The 22,108-nt window shown below is 42.8% G+C and overlaps 1 long non-coding RNA gene across 1 annotated transcript; it reads left to right on the top strand.

Annotated features, from left to right (window-relative positions):
• The first annotated feature begins 4,930 nt into the window (after window positions 1–4,930).
• LOC137146075 (uncharacterized) lies at window positions 4,931–5,800 on the top strand. Its single transcript, XR_010917829.1, has 2 exons — window positions 4,931–5,068; window positions 5,430–5,800. It is a non-coding gene; the product is annotated as an uncharacterized lncRNA (long non-coding RNA).
• Window positions 5,801–22,108: the final 16,308 nt, after the last annotated feature.

Below are 22,108 nucleotides of genomic sequence, written 5' to 3'. Positions count from 1 at the left end.
CAGGGCCCAACCATAATCTTTTCGGGCCAGTACAAACTTGTAACCCGGTCCCCCTCCCACACACATACCACAATCCCTCATCCCATACATACAATCTCATGAGCCATGAAAAATTCTTTCCTCATGGTAATGGGGGTTGCAGCCTGGGCCGGGCCAACCAGGGTCTCCGGGCCTCGGTAAAGTGTACCCTTTTTCCCCTCCATGTGGTGGCTCTGCCTAGCACAATGGTTTCCCAGTCTTGATTAGAGCCTTTACACACAACTGTAATAAGAATATTTGATATAATGATATAACTATAGTTATAATTATAGTTATAATGATATAACTATAGAAGACACAACCTGATTCACCAGAGTAAGAGAAGAACTAAGCCATATAAACTTATTTCTTTGTATGAAGTGCTTATAAGGCGCCATCACCTGAGTATCTCACAAATGTTAATGCAGTTATTCCCCCAGCACCTTGTAAAGCAGGGAAGTGCTGTTTTTCCTCTTTTATGGGTGGAGAACTGATTCGCAGAGGGACTAACATACATAGGCACCTAAAGATGCACCTGGGCACTACAGGGATTTTCCAAAGTGGCTAGGCCTTGAAACCATTGGGAAGTAGACACCTAGTTGCTTTTGAAAATCCCACTGGGTGCCTAGCTGCACCTCTGGCACCAAAGGACCTTTAAAATTCAGACCATAAGTGACTTGCCCCAGCTCACACAGGAAGTCTGCGGAAGAGCAGGGAATTGAACCACATCTCCCAAGTCCCAGGCTAACAACACCATTAACACATAGGCCAGAATGCACTGACTTGGATTATTCAATTCATTGCTGTGAGGTCTCCTTTTTATACCCACCTTTTGAAAATGCCACAGCCCTTTGCTATTTTGACTCCTATAAAATAATCGCCTTGAAGGAGGCTTTCAAAAGTACCAAGGGAAGCTGCCATTGAAACTCAGTGGGAATGGGTGCCTAACTCCCATTTGTGCCTCTGAGCATCTCCCCCATTCTTTCTCTCTCTCTCTCTCTCTCTCTCCTAGCTATGTATAGTGCTGACCCTTACAGAACAGTCTAGCCAGACATTTGCATGCAAATTGCACACTGGTGCTGCCACAGCAGAGATGTCAGTGTTGAAGTACACTTTTTTTTTTCCTAAGCACATTAAAAATAAAATAGGGGTCAAATTCAAGGCCTGGTAATCAGAATTTGAGAATGATTTGGGTTTTGTATTTTTAATAAAAATACAGATATCTCCACAACTATGCGCTTTTCCAGGCAGCGCTTGGCAAATCTAATCTCCTAAAGCTTCCCCTCCAGCTCAGAATTCACACATTTATTTTTAATTTTATCACTGTGACATTTTGCTCTTTCATTTATAAAACGTGTCATCTGTTTTTTGTTTGTAGATTACTTTAGGATTTTTATTTTCCCTTGCGAAAAGAAAAGAAAAGAAAAGAAATGATTTTCACCTCCTGGAGGACTCTTGTCCTTGGCAATCATCATCATCATCATCGGTGCCTGAAGAACAAATATTTGCTTTAAAAAGCTGCCACTGCTGGGGTGGAAAACATTAAATAAATACAAATAATCTATTCCAAAATTATTTGGAAAACACTGCAGAATGTTTTTCATTTTCCCTCCCTCAATCTTTATTGCAGCTGACATTTACACAAAGATGGGGCCTTTGTTTCTTAGAAAGCTACTGACGCCTCATGGAAATATTTGAAAAACATGCTGTTCAGAGACAGTTCTGCTGATACGGCATCTATATACATATTTTTCCTTCCCCCCACCCCCTCTTTTTAATAAGTGAACATATTTCATTCAAACGGAATTTCTATTGCCTGGGAGTTCACTGGCTCCTGCTGTTTATTCTTCACCTGAAGTCATAACAATCTTCCTTTTTTTTTTTTAATTTGGCAGTTCATCTTCTTATTTTAATAAAATCAGAGTAAAGCACAGCACATGCAGTGCTAGCATCTAAATTAATGCCATAAGCAATTACTAAACCCACCATGCCTTGACTTTCAGTCTTTACATATTCAGCCAGTTGAAATCCCTGCTTTGCATATGGTGTTTTGAACCTGAACTGAAGGTGCCTGATAATACTCGGTAAAATGCTCTCAGTGTATGCACAAGTTGCATGTCACTGATTATGCTAATACAACAAAGCTGAGAAAACCTGAGGACTGCAAGGCGCCAGAACAAGGCACCCCATGGAACAAAAGCCGGGCATTGTACACTTTTCACATCAAGATCGCAAGGTATTTCATTAAAACCTTTGAGACCGGTATCAAAACATTAGCAAATTTCATTGTAAATTGCCAATCTGCCTCTTACTAACATCAAAAATGTACAGCTCCACTTCTAATGCTAGGACTGCTTCATTTAATGTAACAAAGGAACAAAAGTTTTTAGAGCATGTAAAAGGATCTTGTCATTACAGCACTGGATTGGGACTCAGGAAATTTCAGTTCAATTGCGGACTTGTCATAGTCTTCCTGTGTATCACTTATGCCCAGATCCTAAACAGCTAGCTCTCATTGAAATCAATAGAAGTTAGGGACCTAAACACCTCTGAGGATCTGGGCCTTAAACCCGGATCATGCAATGAGCTCCATTTGGGCCTCAGGGGTCTGCTACTAGTCATCAACTAGCAAGGGACCAGCAAAGTGCTTTCTGTATCAAAAGTCAGGTGCTAGCCAAAAAAACAAAACAGTAGGTCTCTGATAGGCTCTATATGTGCAGATTTCATTCACTGGTTTGGCAGGGAGAGGGTTAACCCTCACACTGACAGAGGTGTTAACTCAGGTGTCTATGCTTACTGAGATCGCCAGAAAGCAATCTTGGTTCAGCTGCAGTGAGTTCATGTAGATCAAAAGACTATAAATAAGAAAGAGGTGAGGAGGTTTTTTTTCTGTTTGTTTTTTTTTTATTTAAAAAGTATGGATTGATTGGGGGGGGGGGGTCTATCATAGGGCCTAGAGAGTCTGATTAGGAAGTCCTTGTGATTTGATTTAGGGAAAGCCTAACCTTAAGAAATCCTTATGACTTCTGGGGAAAGAAGTGTGGTTGTGAAAAACACTTGTGGCTTTATTTATTTGACCCTCAGATGCAGGGTTTTTTTCCTTGTCTCAAGGTAGGGGTTTGCACTGCAAAATTTAGACCTGGATTAGGATTGTGAATGCTCCAGGGCAATGCAGATTATATTCTTGTTCGGGGCCTTTTGCAAACTTTGGATTTAGGTTCATATTTTGAACAACTGTTTGTCTTGCAGAAGTTTGAATTTGGGTTCAGGCCCTTCTTTATTTTTTCCTCAGGTTACATGCTGTAACGCAGGGACTTTCACAATCCAGGCTAAAATGCAAACAATAGAAAACACCTTCTTACTATGATGCTCTGAGGGAAAAGGGAGACAAATTCCCCTAGGAAAAGCACTTTAGCCAATATCTCAGTTGTGGAGGCTCTCTTTTTTGGATATTAAATATGGCAGACCACCCTCAGTTAACCATAATGCTTAGTGTAAGAAAAGTTAGTTGCATCCTCTGACGGCAGTGTGTTCAAAGCACTGCATCTCAGATTTTAGTTACACTTCAGAGAATAGGGGTTGTACAGTATCAATTTTAAAATGCTGAGTTATCAGAAGGAGAGCTTTCTGAGAAAGCAAGGCATTTTCTTTTCAAACTTTTATTTTTTGTGTTTAAAAAAAAAAGGGGGGGAGGGCCTTTTTTCACTATGAAAACAGCAATACTTTGTTTTCAGATGATTAAATCTGGCCCATTTTTCCTTTAGCACGCTAAGAAAATTTCCCTTAATCCCTGATGGGCAACGTTATGGTATTTTCAGCATGAATAACTGGGTGAACGCTAACAGAAAATGGCAACATTTCACCCCAAATTAAAGAATAAGAGCAACAAGATAGCATTTCTAGAGTGTCTTTCACAAGGAATTGCAGGGCATTTTTCAGTAAATACTTAAAATCAAAATATTCAAGGTGATAGCAATCAAATATTTTAGTTTGAAATGTAGAGGCAGACTATCAACTGCAAGCAGAAGTAGGAATTGAGTTATCCTACAATTAAAGGATTAGAAAACATGCATTATAATGATAGACTTAAAGTGCTTACTCTATTTATTTTAGCAAAGCGAAGGTTAAGGGGTGACTTGATTACAAACTATAAGTATCTATGTGGGGAACTAATATTTAATAATGGGCTCTTCAATCAAGTAGAGAAAGGTATAACATGATCCAATGTCTGCAAGTTGAAGTTAAACAAATCCAGTCTGGAAATAAGGTGTACATTTTGGATACTGAGGGTAATTAACCTTTGGAACAACTTATCAAGGGTCATGGTGGATTCTCCATCACTGACAACTTTTAAATTAAGATTGGATGTTTTTTCTAAAAGATACATTCTAGGAATTATTTTGGGGAAATTCTATGGCCTGGGATATACATGAGGTCAGACTAAATGATCACAATGGTCCCCTCTGGACTTGGAATCTAGGAACAACCAAAGTTCCATTAAGTGTGCATGTACACACACACCCCAGTACTGCCTGAAAGGCAACAGTACACCTGACTGCATGTTTGATTGAGCTTCTGTAGGAAAACAAATATGCAGCACACACCTTACACATGGCTAAAGCAATCTGGAATGAAGCAATGTAGAAAATGCCTTCTAGAAACTAATACACTATTGGTAACCTCACTATAAGAAAGATACCTGAGATTGAAATAGTCCAAAGAAGGACAACAAAGGTGATCAGAGGTCTCAACGGGACTCCTTTTTACTAGGATTATCTAGGCTGGAAAGTGTTATGATTCACAGTATACAAACAGAGAAGTTAGATTTAAAACATAAAATACCCTTGCTGGAAGGTTGCAGTGTAACACTACTTTATTTCTTAACATTCAGAAAAATAACACCCACTGATCCAAACCAGAGAGAGACAAATCACGCTTCTCCTTGAAACAGGGAAGCACAGCTCACCCCACTTTACTTCACTCTAGGCTGGCTGGCTGGCTCAGGGATGGAGTATGATCATCACAGCCCTCTACCTGCATGCAGGACTAGGTAAACCCCTAGAATTTAAAGGGATAGGTCACAATTTTAACACAATTTTCAGTGCACCTCAGAAAGGAGAAGAATTAGAGGGGAATTTAACTGGAAATACTTAAGATAAGGAAGGGCAGGGTATCCTTTCTTTCCAGACTGTCCCTATTGCCTCTAATAGTTCTTGCCAGCCCAGCTGACTATGCAATCACTTTCTCCTCATTCAGGACCCCCTTAGACACCCCGCTACTTCCACAAGCTCTCAGGAGCAGAACTGCTTTTCTCCCCATTTCATAAGATTGAGACGAAGGGGACATTCAATTAACATGAAGTGTGGCAAATTCAAAGCCAATGAAAAGAAATGCTTTCTTTCCACCCACAGCACAATTCGCCTGTGGAACTCCATTGCTGCAAAATACCACTGAGGCCAGGAGCTTAGCAGAAAAGGATCGGACGTTTCTATGGATGACAAGAACATCCCAAGTTCTCACTGTAAACATTTAAACCAAAAAAGACTAGTTTCGGGGTATTTCAACAATTAACAAGTGGGTTAGGAGGAAAGCTTCCCTGCGAATGTTATCCCTTCACTACCCATTGTCGCGTTTCTTTATACCTCCTTTGGAAGCAGTTAGGGCTGGCCATGGTTGGAGTATGTCTGCCCTGCATAGTTAACCTGGGTTATTGGTACCTGGGTTAGCCTAGCCCAGGTGTGAGTGTGCTCACAGCGAAGCCCTGTCTGTGTGACTGTGTCCTCTGCTTCTGCACTTACCCTTGTTTGCCTGGAGGTGTATCCCATGGTTCTTTGCGCTGAGATGCTTTAGGATTCTTTCCCTAGTCAATTGTATCCATTGTGGAAGAACTTGTCTATTCTTTAGGGAGAAATTGTGGGAGGGCATTGGAGGACTGTCAGCCCTCGAGTGACCTAGCTACATCCTCACTGCGAAGTAGGTGGATTCCAGCCTGAGTGAAAGCAACACCCAGACTCTGACTTGTACCCTAACCAGGTAAGCTAACCTGGGCGCAAAGCACCTCCAAACCCGAGTCAGAGATTTCTGTCTGTGGATCGTAGCAGGGTTTGGGCTAAAAGTCTGAGTTAACTGTTCAGTAAAGACTAGGAACTGGATGAGCAGGACCTTTCAATTTTCTTAATGCAAGCCAAGGGTGTGCACAGGAATACAAATTTGGCCGTTTTTAGAGAGGGGCGCTTTCTCTGGCCCCTGGGGCTGGAGGAGCTGTCATCTCCCCCCAGGGCTGGAGGAGTTCTATGCCCCCACAGATTGGAAGGGCCCATGCCCCTGCTTTGCCCCACCTTGCACAACCCTTTTCTCTTTTAGAATATAAACTCTTCCAGACACTGACTGCCTGTTTGGTATGTACCAGCAGTGTTAGTTCCAAACAAATATGTAATATGAGAACAAGTGTTCATTCACTCATGCTAGTTAATATTAGAATAGATAACAGGAAGTAGCTCTTCACATGGCTGGTTATCATCTGTGGTTATTCATTCCTGCAGGAAGTTAGAGAGTCCAGTGCAATTGCTGGATTTTAAGCAAGCATGATAATTTTATGACTAACAACTGGCATATGGATCTGCACAAGATCAGATAGTGAAAGGGTAATGTCACATGATGCAAACTAATCGCCAATGGGCATAGAAAAGCAAGGGCACTAGAAGGTGGTAAACTTGGGAAAATAAGTAACCAAAAGTGCAGTTCTAGGCAGCCTGGCATGTGGGCAAAGCAGTGTATTGCATCTCAGGGTTCGAGTCCCAGCTGTAGCACAGGCTCCCCGCCAAGCCTCTTAATCAACCTGCGCTTCTGTTCTGTAAAATGGAGGTAACAGCACTTTCCTGCCTCACGCTGGTTGTTGTCAGCATCTGTTTGCTCCTTTTTCGAGGCACTCAGCTACTGGGGTGATGGGAGCCACGTACATACCTAGATAGAAAATTCAGGAAGCGGAGAGTTATTAATGCATCTACCTGAAAACGTACTCAAGGGCCTGATTCTTCTCACTAATGTGATTTCACTGAGTTCAGTTGAGTTGTTCTGTATACACAGTGGGGTGAATGAGCACTTGAACAGGCCCTATAGCCTTTGCTTATAATATTTTATTTGTCAAATAATGGAAAACACACTTTTTCCCCCAGCATTCTGACCCTCTGACTGCAATTTGCAATCTGCCTGACTGTAACTGACGAAAATCTCATGCTCTGAAGAGTCTTGTGATAGCACGAAACTCTTGTCAATTTTAATCCCCCAAAGGCTGGCAGGAACTGAGCCTGGCAACAAATGCAGGGACTAGTGTGTGCAACTCCACTAAGTCAGTAGAGCTGCAACCTCTTTATACTAAGAACAAAGAATATTTCTCAGCCCTAGGTGGCTTTTCTTCTTGGATCTAGGAAAAACAACAAAGAGAAGAAAAACATATACAAAGTCTACATCACAGAGACTCATTGTGTGAAAATGAAATACAAAATGGGAGTAGGGAAGAGGGTCTCTTTATATATAAAGTTGAAATACAACAGAAGCTAGACTGATATCTCCTTTCTGTCTCCTAGCTATCAACACTGCAATAGCTGAGTCTCGTCCTCCCTTTGGACAGTGATGAGCAAGGCAGCCTTAGTCCACACATGGTGATTTTCTTTTGACCAAACTAACATTGTCATATTCCTTTTGGTGACGTGGGTAATAATATCCTCTCCTATTCACTGATATTTTAGGACAAGACAGATAACTGCTGCAGCCTGTCATTCTCATAATGCCGCTGATGGGAGGGAATGAGCTGAAATTGGTAATAAGCAGGCTGGCATTTTCACAATAAGCCAAGCTCCCCTAGCTATAACCACATAGTTAACAAGATGAAGAAGCTAAACAAGAGCCACACTGTTAGCTAGGCTATGCCTTTGGAAATCTTCAGCAGCTCCTTTCTAAGATGGAATTGTTTGTCTTGGAAGATAGACTCAGACATTGGTGTCAGTCGGTATGTCCATCACCCTCCGTCATGAGTTAGCAGATTTTGGGTTCACGCTCTAAGATGTGAAATTATTTACTGTAAAGCCTGTTCATTTCAATCACATGCAACTTTCGATGCACCCAAAGTGCAAATTCTAGATTCAGTTTTAGGACACTACATATTTTGGTGGAATTGATTTTTATACTGGTTCTTATACCATGCCCGTCGCCAGGGTACCTCTTTGGATCCAGGAATTCGGTGTGGCCTCTGTTAGAGACAAAAGGGATCAGATATGAAATTTGGTTCAGATTCTTTCAAAGCTCGTAAGTCGTTTGTAGCACCAGCCACTGAAGACGATGGTTACTGATCCCGATCACATGACAGCGGTATTTGCCTTTGGAACCCTGACCTAAGGTCACGTGACGTAAGTGAGGAAATGGTCTGATGTTGCTCCGGCACTCCTCTGTGTCTGAGCATTTTTACAGGGTGGGGATCTGGGATGAGGTTTGGGCCCATCTCTGCACAGAGTGTAACCAGGGCTTTTAGCAGCAAGAACCTTAATGCATGCTCTTGATGACTGGACAATTTTTCTGTAGATGTACAGCAGAACTGCTTTTTTTTTGTTTGTTTGGTTGGTTTTTTTGGTTTTTTTGCTTGTGTCTGTACAAAATTAGATTGCTGACCCTGTCCTCTGTCTGAACAGGAAAACAAACATCTGCACTGTAGCAACGTCCCTCTATTGCCTCCCCGCACATTAGTGGAGACATCAGCATTGTCCTGAGCCTGCAATTCTCTAAAAGCCTGTGAAAACAGGAGCAGATAAACTTATTGATTCAAAGAACCACCAAATCCTCACCCACGTCTTTTCAAGTAAATAGGAGGAGGCATGTTGCTATAATTGGCTATTTTTATAGCACGGAAGCTCAGTGCCAGCAGCAACTAGTAAAAATAAGGGGCGGCAGGAAGACCTATATGGAGAAATGCTGTGCACTGATTTGCAACAAAATCAATAGAGATGAATTAAAGGCTATGCACAGAATAATACCCAGGAAGTAGGATTTCGGGGATGGTCCAGGATGTTTAGGCACAAGACTTTGATGCAGCGATGTGGGTTCACGTCAGGCTTTGGTCACAAATGACATGTAGTTGGTGTTCTCCACCCATCCTCCGTCATATTTTATACCATGCAACGTGATGGGCAGCCTGCAATCAGAACAAGCTCAGAGCGGGAATAGCATGAGGGTTGACTTTGTATTTGCAGATCAGAATGGAGCTGTATCCTCCTTGGAGAGAATCTAGCAACGTGCTTGCCAATACAGGCAAGGGTCTGGCCTTTAGTCATTCAGAATCCCTGACCTGTGTCCTCATCTTCACCCAGTGTCCGGTGCCTGGACACCCTGCTGATTGCACTTTGGAAATGTATATTGTGCAAAATTTCCAATCGTTTTTTTCATCAACTTCCATACTGAGGCATGCAGTAGCCAGGTCCTTAAGCGTGATAGAACCCCTTATTTCTCCTTTTTTGGTGACTGATCTTGGGACCAATGGGCCTGGATTCTTGGTGACTAGCACCTGCCCCTCGTGACCTGGAGGATAAATTAATAGACAATCCCTATAAATTCTGGGACATTACATATTATAATTGCAGGGAGTCAGACTGATTATAAAGTTACTGGAAAGCTTTTTTTCCAGGAAAAGACAGTGGTAAAATAAAAGGAGGAAAGGGTAGGAACCAAGGATGACCAAAAAAAAAAAAAAAAAGGGCAGGGGACTCCTGGTTTAGCAATCACATGAACTGCTAACCAATCAATCGGCAATAATTTAAATGCCAAATAAAGGCTGGTGTCCTCCGCTGGGGAGCTGAGAGCTCTCCCTCTCGAGTGGAGTGAGCCCCTGTGGCGGCCTGAATGCCTGGCTGTCCCTGTCTCCTGATGGAAGGGGCATCTGCCAGCATCGGCCACCGGGTAGTTCTCCTAGGCACACTAGAAGTCTTGGGATGCAGTCATTCCTTTGGGATGTTCCTCGTTAATCTCAAACCCTCAGGCTGTGAGGAACAATTCCAGGACTACTTCTGCAGCTGCTGCAACCCAACTCCTGGAAGCCAAATCTCTGCCACAGAACTGTCCCTGCCTGGACTCAGCACACCTGCTCTGGGAGGTCCCAGCCATGTGTAGCCTATCCAGGGCCTGCATCTGGTAGCCCTGGTTGTCAGTTGAAACCCTGGCCTGGCTCCTGCCCTTCCAAGCCCCCCTCCTCCCAGTTCTGTTAGTTTCTTTCAAGCAGACTAAACAGCCTCAGTTTCAATTCTTCTGTGCAAGTGGCTCAGAGCTGCTTTTCTCAAGTCCCCAAATTGGCAAGGAAGCTACCATAATAATAATCATGTAATATAGTCATACCTCAAGGGCTCCCAAGCGCAGAATTTTCATCAATTTCATTTCAAAAGTTCAGGACAATTATTGTGTGTGAGTTGGTATTATATATTGTAATATCTGCCCAAATAAAATTATGCATAAATGAAAACTGTAAAGCGTAGTCATGACAGGTGCAGAGTTCAACCTTCATTCTCCAGTTCTAGTCTTTCAAGTGGTTTCTTTCTCAATTTTAACACTGAATTTCCACTTCTTCTTTTTTTTTTCTTTTTTCCAAATGGAATTTATCTGCTTGTATAACAACTGCTTTCACAGCCAGCGAGAGCGTTCTCTGCCCTAACCAATGTGATCCGGCCATCTTCTCCTCCATTTAAGTTTAAACAGAAAGGAGGGATGCAGTTTTATGTAGCATGGGACAAAGGTGATGGCCAACTAAGACAAACAAAGGAAAGGAATATTAAAAGTGAATGTCAGAATCACTTTTCTAGCAGTGAGAATCTATAGTCAGAGATTGAAATATCTTCCTTCAGGAAGTGGTGAGAGCCCCAACACTTCAGGGTTGTTTTTCTTTAAACTGAACTGGGCTGAGCACTGGAGAATGCACTATGGTAAACAAACTAGAATTGACAGTGGGGCATAAAGCTGGGTATGAGTCAAGTGTGCCCTTGCTGCCAAGAAGGCTAATGGTATTTTGGGCTGCATTAGTAGGAGCATTGCCAGCAGATGGAGGGAAGTGATTATTCCCCTCTATTCGGCACTGGTGAGGCCACAGTTGGAAAGGATGTGGACAAATTGGAGAGAGTCCAGCGAAGGGCAAGAAAAATGATTAGGGGGCTGGAGCATATGATTTATGAGCAAAGGCTGAGGGGAACTAGGCTTGTTTAGTCTGCAAAAGAGAACAGTGAGGGTGGATTTGAAAGCAGCCTTCAACTACCTAAAAGGGGGTTCCAGGGAGGATGGAGCTAGGCTGTTCTCAGTGGTGGCAGATGACAGAACTAGGAGCAATGGTCTCAAGTTGCAGTGGGGGAGGTCTAGGTTGGATATTAGGAAAAACCTTTTTCATTAGGAGGGTGGTGAAGCACTGGAATGGGTTACCTAGGGAGGTGGTGGAATCTCCATCCATCGTGGTTTTTAAAGGGTGGCTTGACAAGGCCCTGGCTGGGATGATTTAGTTGAAGTTGCTCCTGCTTTTAGCAGAGGGTGGGACTAGATGACCCCAGTGGTTCCTTCCAACCCTAATCTTCTAGGATTCCATGAAGTGACCTCTCACCACCTTATTCCACACATAAAACACGTTTGACCCATTTGGGATGGCAGTGGGTTGCAAGGATTCTCAGAATAGGGTTGGTGGGTTTTGTGGGTTTGGATCAGCAGGGTGAACGTTTGGCTTTTTCAGTCGGGATCGTAGGAGTTCATTGGTTCTGAACTGGAGCAGGTCAGTTCACAGCCCAGAGACCTATTGGTTCAGGCTCAGACAGGCAGCGTTGCAGCAGTTTATGCTAGGATCATGTTTTGAAGGGTTTTTTTGGAACCCCAGTGATTTAGGGCCAGCTCTTCAGTTAGTGCAAATCAGCATAGCTCCATCTATCTAGCCTAGATTTTTGGAGGACAAGAAAAGAACCCACCAAGCAAAAGCACTAGTTCCGTGAGGCAGTGCTGGCTGGACCAATCCAAATCTGTCATTTGGTTCTTTTCCCAGCTCTAATTATGTGATTCCCTACAACACATAGTAAAGAAAAGGAGCAGATTGTTTAAATGGGAATGCAATGAATCTACCTGACCATGCATGTAAATATAGATTTTTTTTAACTTAAATACAGTTTCAGTTGGTTATCGTCTTCCCCCATCAAATTGCTAACTTATGGGATAGCTGGGTACTTAAAACACAATGAACTTTACTGCCTGATCTGTATCCCTTGATGTTTGTTTGCAGTGTATATTTATTGCAGAGAGTCACATTTTCCCAGGGAGACTGTAGAATAGTACAGAGGAGGCTGCAAAACAACCGGCCTGCAAGTTAACCTGGCTGGAAAATACTGTATTTACCCACTCTGACTGCATATTGTCATGTTTACTGGACATCTCCAAGCTTTTATATCACAAACAGATTGTTTGTGAGACCTTGTCCTCAGTGAGCATTAAAAAAATGCTTCCTTTATTGTCACTTGCAGTGGTGGTGCATGAAAGGGAATCTACAGTGTTTGTTACTTACAAGGCTGTTGCAATACCAGCCTAATGAGATAATGTATTTATTTATTATAATAATAAACACAGCTGTAAAACGGACCATAAAAATAATAGATGACATGCAGATTTCTATACCCAATGTGTCAGCTGTAATTGGCAAATAAATTAAATGATCCATATGCTTGCCATCATCTACTCTACTTTTCTTAGTATCCTCAATATTTAAATACAGTCAGTGTTATTTATTCTAATTACTCACTAACAAAAAAAAAATCAGCCCAGAAATTGATTGGCCTTGTAATATAATTTCCCTAACCTCAGTAACACATACGGTGCTCTTTCTCGTGCACTTGAACGTAATGAGTATGATGGTCTCACTTTTCTTATTAATAGTTTTCACTTTATCATGCCAATACTATTGAGTTTTCTCTTTATTAGTGTCTCGGAGGCATTGCTAGCAATGATATATAATAGGCTGAGGGAGAGAGTCCAATCCATTAAGCTGGTGATGGTTCCCAAGTGGGGGAAGAAAGATTCCTCTCCTTCCCAACAGTACCAGTCTCAAGTGTACGGAGTATATGAGGGTGTGCCTACACTGCAAGGAAAAACCCTTGTTGCTGTGTCTCAGAGCCTGGGTCAATTGGCTCGGGGGAATGGAGCTGGAGCTGTGGGGCTAAAAACAGCAGAACCTGGGCTCTGAGACCCAGAGAGGGAGGAGGGCCTGGGAGCCTGGGTTCCAGCCAAACTATCTACTTTTATTTTCAGTCCTGCAGCCCAAGCCTGAATCAACTGACCTGGGATCTGTGGGTATGCCTGCACTGCAGTGAATGACGCGCGGCTGGCCTGTGCCATCTGACTTGGGCTCACGGGGCTCAGGCTAAGGGGCTGTTTAATTGGGGTGTAGATATTATGGTCTCAGGCTGGACCCCCGTGAGCCTCAGTCAGATGGTGCAGGCCAGCCACGGGTTTTTCACTGCAGTGTAGACATATCCAATGAGTCGCGTTGCCCAGACAGTTCTCTTCTTTGTATAGGAAACGTAGGATCTGAACCTGCACCATGGAAGTGAATTTTGCTTTTAACTTCACTGTGGGGACCTACGTCTTATTATTTCTCTTATTATTTGGTAGCACCTAGGAACCCCAGTCATGAAGCGGGACCCCATTGGTCTAGGCTCTGTACAAATAAAAAACCAAAAGGCAATCCCTTCCTCAGAGAGTTTACAATTAAAGCAATCATTAAAAGTAATCTTTTCCCCAATCATATTAATAATAAATATTCAACAGCCTTAACACCGAAGGTCTAAAGAAGCTTGGTTTGTTTAGCCTAGCAAAACAAGGGCTAAGAGGGGATATGATTGCTCTCTATAAATACAACTGTGAGTTAAACACCAGGGGGGAGAAGAGCTATTTAGCCAAAGGACAATGTTGGCACAAGAACAAATGAATATAAGCAGGCTAAGAGTAAATCTAGGATTTAGACATTATCATAGAATCATAGAAGATTAGGGTTGGAAGGAACCTCAGGAGGTCGTCTAGTCCAACCCCCTGCTCAAAGCAGGACCAACCCCAACTAAACCATCCCAGACAGGGCTTTGTCAAGCCACACCTTAAAAACCTCTAAGGATGGAGATTCCACCATCTCCCTAAGTAACCCATTCACCACCCTCCTAGTGAAAAAGATTTTCCTAATATCCAACCCAGATCTCCACCACTGCAACTTGAGACATTAGGCAACATATGAATAAAACCAACAAACAAGACTGAGGAGGGATAGGAGGACAAAGTAATAGTAAAGGCAAGGGTTATTCTTTTTTGGCCTACATAAAATGTGCTGTTCATCTAAGTCTACATCATAAAAATCATCCTGGTAACAGCTTCCTGAAGGATTGGACTTAGAAAAATTAGATACGTTTTGTTCACCGGATCACTGTACATATAAGGAAGTTCAGCATTGTAGTTCCTTTCTTTGTGTTTGGCTATCTGAAAATTTAGCTTCAGTTTGTTGAATTAATCAAGAATCCTGTTCACACAGAGACTCATGGAAACCCATCTTGTGTCAGAAAGCTGCAGTATTTCAGTGGTACCTCGCCGATGTTAATAGTAGTGTAGAGTTCACGGTATGATTTCTGACTCAGAGCACTGTGAGAAAACCAGTTGTATGTTTGTGAAATCATAAAATCAATATTTTGAGGAAGCAGTGTAATTGCTTTTGATGAATGAAGTTGCAGAGAATGACGCACACACTTGATAAACACAATGTTTGGATGAAGATCACGAAGCCTGGATACCACAGAGTTATTTTTGCCACACATTGTGTCGCAGCCGTCGGTAGCTAGACAATGCAATTACTAATCTGCATATTGTTCTCTTTAAGAAATGTCAGCAAACATTGTGTGATGCATTCAGCATCTCCGCCCAGCAGAGCGATCATGCCACTAAACATTGATAACATTTGCTTCTGTGTCTTACTATAGTACCTCAGACCCTTACACGACTTTGTTGGTTGTTGTGTCTGTACTTTCGTCAATCAAAAGTGAATATGATGCATCTTTTATGTCTGTAATAAGTTCGCACTGCATCATAGGGCCAAAAACACTTTTTACCAGCTCTGTGCATTTTGTTCAGTGCAAATGCATGTCCTTATTAGACAGCTCAGCTACTATAGGTCCAAGATGGTCAATGCTGAGAATCCTTGAGTGACAAGCAATGTAAGCAGTTAGTTTAAGCTCACCAATTTTCACTGAACTCTCAACATGTAGTAACTTGATTCCAGAGTCAAACAGCATTCTTGAATTCAAAAACGGAGCAGTATTTTTATGTACTGATCCATTCTTCTGTGTACAACAAGATCGCTATGATGTGCTCATCGTTCACATTTGCAGAACTTACATGTGACTTTTCATTCGCTCCCAGATACACTCATTAACCTCTTTTAAAAAAAATCTCATTCCTAGTCTTTGTTGTGTTTCTTTCCGTACTTCGCTCACTTGCCACAATGCATGACTGACTAGTGGATAATAATAATAATAATAATGCTTATACTGTTGCCATTTTGACATGCACACCTACCAAGCTCCTCAGGATGTTAGCCAGTGTAATGCTACATACAAATCATATGGGGAGTTAACGGAAAAAATTGATGCTACATTTTGGTGCGTAGTGCATTTTGAATTCAACCTACGTCTGGCATCACACCCAAGGCGTTCATGTATGTGGGCCCAGTTTTTTAATTATAACTATATTTTTCATCAAATTAAATGTAATCAGCCAAAATGTAGCGGACTATAAGCAAATTAGCCCAAAACACCGCCATGCACAATTGCTCAGAAAATACCGCAATTGGCATTCACAGTAGCCCTATTCCCGAGAAAAACCGTGAACTTGGCTTAGTGACAATAGCTTCCCCACTGTGGACAGACTGAGCAGAGAGGCTAAGGATTGAGTGGGTCTATTGAGACTGACCACCTCTTTCACATCTGCAGGTGGTCCTTCAAGAACAAAGTTGAGACATATTAATGGTATTGTCATTGTCTGTGGGTGGAGGATTTCAATCTAGAGTTCATAATCCAGCACCTCTCGCCTACACTGTGGGGGAAAAAAAGAAGAAAATCATTCTTGGTTCACATCAGAGGCTTTTTATCATTTATTTCTTGTTCTATAAATGGAACATTAAAGCAGTAGAAGCTAAAGTTAACTAACATCAGACAGTGAGTCACTTCAACCTCTCTCTCAGAAGAAGATGACGTTTTTGAAACAATTTTTTTACCATTTAAAATTTCCGTTTTAGAAAATTCTCTGTTTTGAGAGGGAAGGAGAGAAAATGGCCTCCTGAAAGAATCATGTCTGTTGCTACTTTCTGATGTTTATTTTCATTGAATCATAGAAGATTAGGGTTGGAAGGGACCTCAGGAGGAAATTTAGTCCAGCCACCTCCTCAAAGCAAGATCAACTCCAACTAAATCATCCCAGCCAGGGCTTTGTCAAGCTGCACCTTAAAAACCTCTAAGGGATGGAAATTCTACCACTTCCCTAGGTAACCCATTCTAGTGCTTCACCAACTTCCTAGTGAAAAAGATTTTTCCTAATATCCAACTTACACCTCCCCCACTGCAACTTGAGACCATTGCTCCTAGTTCTGTCATCTACTATCACTGAGAACAGCCTAGTCCCATCCTCCCTGGAACCCCCTTTCAGGTAGTTAAAGGCTGCTATCAAATTCCCCCTCATTCTTCTCTTCTGCAGACTAAACAAGCCAAGTTCCCTCAGTCTCTCCTCATAAGTCCTGTGCTCCAGCCCCCTAATCATTTTTGTTGCCCTCCGCTGGACTCTCTCCAATTTGTTCACATCCTTTCTGTAGTGGGGGGGGGCCCAAAACTGGACACAATACTCCAAATGTGACCTCACCAGTGCCAAATACAGGGGAATAATCACTTATCTAGATCTAGATCCTATTAATGCAGCCCAATATGCCATTAGTCTTCTTGTCAATAAGGACACACTGTTGACTCATAAACAGTTTCTTGTCCACTGTAACCCCTAGGTCCTTTTCTGCAGAATTTCTGCCTAGCCAGTCGGTTCCCAGTCTGTAGCAGTGCATGGGATTCTTCCATCCTAAGTACAGGACTCTGCACTTGTCTTTGTTGAACCTCATCAGATTTTTTTTGGGCCAATCCTCCAATTTGTCTAGGTCACTCTGTATCCTATCCCTACCCCTCCAGTGTATTTACACTCCCCCCAGGTTAGTGTCATATGCAATCTGGCTGACAGTGCAATCCACTCCATCCTCCAGATCATTAATGAAGATGTTGAACAAAACTGGCCCCAGCATCGACCTTTGGGGTATTCTGCTTGTGACCGGCTGCCAACTAGACATTGAGCCACTGATCACTACCTGTTGAGCCCAATGATCTAGCCAGTGTTCTATCCATCTTATAGTCCATCCAACCCATATTTCTTTAGCTTGCTGATAAGAATACTGTGGGAGACTGTATGAAAAGCTTTGCTAAATCAAGGTATATCACATCCACTACTTTCCCAACATCCACAGAGCCAGTCTCCTCATCACAGAAGGCAATCAGGTTGGTCAGGCATGACTTGCCCTTGGTGAATCCATGCTGACTGTTCCTGATCACCTTCCTCTCTTCCAAGTGTCTCAACATGGATTCCTTGAGGACCTGCTCCTTGATTTTCCTGGGGACTGAGGTAAGGCTGACTGGTCTGTAGTTCTCCGGATCCTCCTTTTTCCCTTTTTTGAAGATGAGCCCTATATTTGCTTTTTTCCAATCATCTGGGACCTCCCCCGATTACCACAAGTTTTCAAAGATAATGGCCAATGGCTCTGCAATCACATCAGCCAACTTCCTCAGCACCCTCGGATGTATTGTATCTGGCCACATGGATTTGTGTATGTCCAGCCATGCTAAATAGTCCGGAACCTGTTCTTTTATCACTGAGGGCTGCTCACCTCCTCCCCATTCTGTGCTGCCCAATGCAATAGTCTAGGAGCTGACGTTGTCTGTGAAGACAGAGGCAAAAAAAGTATTGAGTATTTCAGTTTTTTCCACATCATCTGTCACTAGATTGCCTCCCCCATTCTGTAAGGGCCCACACTTCTTGTTGCTATCATACCTGTGGAAACCCTTCTTGTTATCCTTCATGTCCCTTCCTAGCTGCAACTCCAATTGTGCTTTGGCCTTTCTGATTTCACTCCAGCATATTTATACTCCTCCCTAGTGATCTGACCAAGCCTCCACTTCTTGTAAGCTTCCTTTTTGTGTTTAAGATCACCGAAGTTAAGCCAAGCTGGTTGCCTGCCATATTTGCTATTCTTTCTGCACATCGGGATGCTTTGTTCCTGCACCCTCAATAAAATTACTTTAAAATACAGACAGCTGCCTTGAACTCCTTTCTCCTCATATTAGCCTCCCAGGGGATCCTACCCACCAGCTCCCTGAGGGAGTCAAAGTCTGCTTTGCTGAAGTCTAGGGTCCGTATCCTGCTGTTCTCCTTTCTTCCTTTTATCAGGATTCTGAACTCGACCATCTCATAGTCACTGACGTCCAGGTTACCACTCACTTCTACTTCCCCTACCAAATCTTCCCTGTTTGTGAGCAGCAGGTCAAGAGGAACACAGCCCCTAGCAGGTTCCTCCAGCACTTGCATCAGGAAGTTGTCTCCAAAAACTTCCTGGATTCCTGTGCTCTGCTGTATTTCTCTCCGAGCAGATGCCAGGGTGATTGAAATCCCCCATGAGAACCAAGTCCTGTGATCTGGAATCTTTCACTAGTTGTCACTATTGTGTAGACTCCATTCTCACATTTTTGCTTGAATGTTTTCTATTGTTTTAAAAATCTCTTTAAACTAAAAGCTGAAGCTCCTGTTGTGACCATGACGTTTAGGAAGGGCAGAATGCTAGTCTGTAGCATTTCATCCATAGCCTGTTAGCATCCTATTCCTGTTCAGGCACTCAGATAGGATGGCATAAAAAATCATAACAAATGGAGGTATTGAGCCCAAAGAGCCCCTCTTTGGGAATGGACAATGGACAAAGCCTTTTCAGAGGCTGGAAATAGGTCTGTCCCATGCCACTTATGTATTCTGAGCCTCAGAGTTCAGTTCTGGCTCATGATTTAAACCTCCCCACAACAGGACCATAGCACCCAGAGTTTGCGATTTTCTGATCCAGGGCTTTTATTAAGGTCTGGTCTTGCTTTGTTACAAAAGCGCACATATACCAGTTCTGTAATTAAATGGGAAAATCCCTCAGGCTCTGCACACGCAGAGGACCCTCCTCCCATGTGAAGCTTCTACTGAACTGGTCCTCAATGCCCCAGATAATCCTCCATGGCTCTGGGACGTGCCCGTGAGGGAGCAGTGGGCTGGGAGCTGGGTCAAGCAGGATTTGCCTCTCCCAGGACCTGCATTAGGTACTCCGAAACAGTGTCTATATCATGGCCCCTCCATGTTGGGGTCCTTTCCCGACAGGGAAATGGTGACAGTGCGGTTTTATCACATTCACGCTGCCGGGGAAGTGAAGGGGAGAAGGGTGTCAGAAAGGACTACTGTCTCTGCAGGTGGCTCTGCGCTTCCGCCAGGCCCCCCCTCCCCCAAATCTGCAGTGTTGGGGAAGTGACTGGCCGCTCACTGCGTGGGGCAAGAGTGACAAAATCTGCTGCACGTTGGCAGGCTGATTGTGGGAAAACTCCATGATGTGGATCTCACTGGATTTTCCTCCCTGCAAAGTGCCTCCCACACAGGGTTCTCGATGGTAATTCGCACTAATAAATACTAAGCAATTACAGTAATTTGCATTCCAGGAGATTAAAAATATCTATAAAGAGTTGAACACCAGCCTACTAACTTGAATAAGCCACATCTGCTTACAGGGATGCTATAATTATCAGCTCAGAGGAGAGGCAAATTGGTCCACTTAGAAGAAAACTACAGAGATCTGCTACACTCCTTGAGATACATTTTTATTAGGGCCCCAGATTGTGATTGCCTTACTCACACCGAGTAGTGCCTTATTCCATTAATAGTACCCATTGTTTTCAATGAGTCTACTCAAGGAATAAAATATTACACGGGGTGAGTAAGGGTGGCAGAATCCATCCCTAGATAACTGTGTGTGTGTGTGTATAGATATCAATAGATGGCTTCAAAACCATTTTCAGTGATACTTCTCAGTGTTTCAGTAACAAGGTGGCTGTTTCTCTCCAGAGAGAGCTGTTCTATTGACATCTCCCAGAAGGAGGTCCAACTTGTCGATATAGATGAGAACCCTAGAAAGCGCTGCTGCTGCCTTTTTCTTGAGCTGGGCTGCGCATCCTAATCTACACCATCAGTGGGGCAAGAGAGAGAAAAGCACGTCCTATTTGATATTTATTCTTTCTATAGTAGTATCCAAGGCAGTTAGAAAGAATTACGATTGCCTCCACTTCAATTAGGTTAAAAATCCCTTCTTATTAAAGTGCAGTTTTCTCTTTAATGACCTACAAAACAAGAGAGAGCTCTGTAAGCAGAAGGATCTGTTAATGTGCAGACAGCCTGCCGTGTACAACATTAATAAATCTTTCATCAGTACATTTCAGATTCATTGCAGTTACGGGGGAACTTGTTTGAACTCATGTTTCTTCATCTGCCATATCTCTAAGGATGTGCATGGCAGTGTTGGGCCAGAAGTTGGACACTGGTTCTAAACTCCTGAACCATCCGGATCCTAAACCAGGCTCCACATTGTCTGACTCTGAGGATGTTTGTAGCAGATTTCGGTTGGAAGTGGCATGACTTTTCTAACGCCACTCCAAAGAGCTCAGATCTAAACCCAAACTCTCTTCAGCCTTCTCTCTCTCATGGACTACACAAAGGCATAAGGTCACAACATGCCCAGACTTTGGGAAGTTTAGTTATGGAGTCAAATCCAGATGTGGACATGACAGTTGAGGGCCAGGCATTGATGGAGGCATGGGATATGCCCTGCCCCTTCTTGTGATCATCCAGGTGGCCAAAGGACTGCTCTTTCTAAACACAGAGCTGATGGCTGCACAAACTACATTTTGAAGAAAGAAATAACGTTATATTTGCTCTTTGATAGAGGATTTAATGGGGGAATCTCACTTTTCGGCAGAGGGTAAGAGACGAGGGGAAAAGTGAAATTGACAAGCTGCCGCCGAAATTGACAGATCAGCAGGAGGTTTCCGCGGAGGGTAAGGTAAATGTGGCTCTTTGCGGTATCTATTGTTTTTTTTTTTGGCTCTTCGTCTCTGACTGGTTGGCCAACCCTGGCCTAATCTAAAACCCACTGCATTCAATGGAAAGGTTCTCCAGTTGACTTCAGTTAGCTTCAGATCAAGCCCTTGGTAGTTCACATGTAATTAAACAGTCAACAATTACAAGAAGTCAAATACTTTGGTAGCCATGCATAGGTACCTACTAGTGTACCTGCCATGGCAGCAGCAATGCATGCCTTTCTATTCTAGATGCTTGACCCTGAACAATATGCAAAGACTCTTCCCCACTAGAATAATCATCTGCTGTATGGTATTTTACTATGATCACAGACTAGATCCTATCCAGGGCACAATATCTGTGAGCACTGTTTTCCCTGTTTTTGACTAGAGATAGTTGAGGGGAGAACCAATGCGATGAGGGTACAAAATTTCAGATGCAGACAACCATAGCATCTACTTGGACTGAGACTGTGGGGTTCCCTATTAAATGCATCTTTTACTGTATGCCTACATCTCTTTCTCTCTTTGCATATATGTGTGTATGTACATTGTCATCTAGTATTTGTCTGGTAGGGATATTTTTAATCACCCTACTTTTCGTGGGTTTTGTCAATTATTTATTGAGCTAACGTTCTCTGATTTCATTCCCGCACCATAATTAATTCAGGGATCAGATCCCTGTGTAAAGCATTCCTCGCTCAAAGTCAATGGAACTATTGCTGCTTTATGCCAGTTCAGGATCCGGCTATCAGTGTGCATCATTTCTTAAGATTTGAAGCACCAATACTGGCTTTTATTTTTTCATTTTTCTAGAGCACATTGTG

This window comes from Emydura macquarii, unplaced genomic scaffold (genome assembly GCF_026122565.2).
Source record: "Emydura macquarii macquarii isolate MOO-44397 ecotype Brisbane River unplaced genomic scaffold, CSIRO-AGI_Emac_v2 contig_3692, whole genome shotgun sequence".
Classification (NCBI taxonomy): domain Eukaryota; kingdom Metazoa; phylum Chordata; order Testudines; family Chelidae; genus Emydura; species Emydura macquarii.
This window is presented reverse-complemented; position numbering and strand designations above follow the sequence as displayed.